The following is a 2132-nucleotide window of genomic DNA, read 5'->3' on the forward strand; positions in this document are numbered from 1 at the left end:
CCAGTGTTGTCCTAGGAGATCCCGGGGATATACCGTGTGATCCTCCTACGGTCCGCCACCCAGGCTCAAAGGGATTGTGAGATATTTCATGCTAGAAACTTCCTTGTGCAGCCACAAACCATTATGGGCTCTGGCATAGTTGAGTATGCTACATGACCTCTTGAAGAGGTGGACTAGCAGATGTAGGGGAAAGTAGGTGTACCGGTCCACCCGGAGTAAAGAGTTAATGTTTCTGAAAGACTGTGTCTCGGTCATCCATTTCTCAAACACCATGTAGTGCGAGAAATCCAACGGAGGAGATCGAGTCTTGTGGGGAAATGTGCGCAAACCTCTGCAGAGTGTACAATCTAATCATGGTTAGCCGTGTCCCCGGTTACGGACATCTTGAGTATCTAGTACTTGGATTATCCTATTGTGTCTCATCACTCTAAAATTAATTTTGTTGGGTTGTTAATTACTTTTAATTGGGATTGAGATGGGGGTACCATTCTCAATGTTTCAACTACCATGATAGTTAAATAAAGTATATTCCTTTGTTGTAGGAAAAAATTGGCCTTTCGCAAAACATTATAACCATAGAGCCTCCACCAGCCATATATGCATGTAGTGATAGCAGTTACTTCTGTTCATTGCTCTACTGTGTTATATTGCCAGCATATTCCATGTGCTGACCCGTTTTCGGGCTGCACGTATTATGTTGCAGACTTTTCAGACGAGGAGTAAGGTTCGCTAGGTCGTTGTCGTGCACTCAGCTATGCCGTTGGAGTTGATGGACTCACTTTATCTTCCAAGCCTTCCACTGTTATCTTATTTAGATAGCCTTAAGCCATATTTATTGTAATGAGTTCTCTTTTGAGACATTCGATGTAATAAGTGTGTGATTGCTACTCTGTTATAAATCCTTCGAGTACTGTGTGTGTAAGCATCACCGATCCAGGGATGACACTGAAGCACAGAGACTTGACCGTCTGAGGTCGGGTCGCTACATGATGGTATCAGAGCACACGCTGAATGTAGGACACGACCACTAAGAAAAGCCATAGGTCACTCTTCTTTACTCATTTCTGACTTCTCTCCATTTTCTATTCTTTAGGATGGCGGACTCGAGGAACAAGTTTGCACAACCGGATGAAGACACACCCTTTGGACGACACTTGAAGGAGGTCACTAGGTACCTGAACATCGGAATACCAAGCTTCACCGGGACCTACACTGCTACTTTACCAGAAGAGGAGCGTTGGAGTGTTCGAGTTCATATTCCAGGGAGGACATTCACGCCAGTCACTGAGCTCATAGAGTTTTCCTTCGATGCACCCACCTGGAGTCTAGGCAAGAGCATGGCAGCCCACATTGCTATGGGACGTATTGGAGAAGTCTACAAACAGGAGCTGAAGGACACTATCTACCAGATATGTGGGCGACGAGATGAACAATGGGAGATGATCAGCACGAGGAAGGACATGTCCATTGCAGCTTTCATCCAGGAGTTAAACCAGCACATTCGACGCCAGGAGAACCAGATGTGCGCAGGCATGATGGATCTGAAGAAGGCAATGACCAGGATCACGGAGCTAGAAGAGGAACTCAAGTCTACGCGCGACAGATATGAGGAGGAAATCGCAATACTATTGGAGAAGAATGACGACCTGATAAAGAAGATCGGAGTATTCATGGGAGATCCCGCGCCAGGAGGAGAAGACGATGAACCCAAGGAGATTCGTTCCGAAGACTACATCATCATCGACGACACCGACTCCGACCCCGACAGCAGTGATGATGATTATGAAGACGAAGCTGGAGCAGATATCATGGAGTCTTCCACCGATCAGAATTTCTAGTAGACCACCATATGACTAGTAGTATTCCCCCATGTAGATAGTAGTAGTCTGAGCACTGTAACGATAGTTAGACCGATTGTATGCCCTTGCTTGATTGATTGAGTGATATGATATGATTGTGTTTGTCTCATGTGCATATGGGGTAGTGCTTTCTCACTAGACCTCATTCTATTCTAAATCTCTTCCCTCTAAACCCATCAGATGCCTCCGAGACGTGACACCGGATTTGCCTTCCCGCCGGAGCTCACTCAGTTGATCCAGCAGCAGAATGCCTTGATGCAATTGTTAGTTCAG

This window comes from Aegilops tauschii, chromosome 6 (assembly GCF_002575655.3).
Source record: "Aegilops tauschii subsp. strangulata cultivar AL8/78 chromosome 6, Aet v6.0, whole genome shotgun sequence".
NCBI lineage: Eukaryota > Viridiplantae > Streptophyta > Magnoliopsida > Poales > Poaceae > Aegilops > Aegilops tauschii.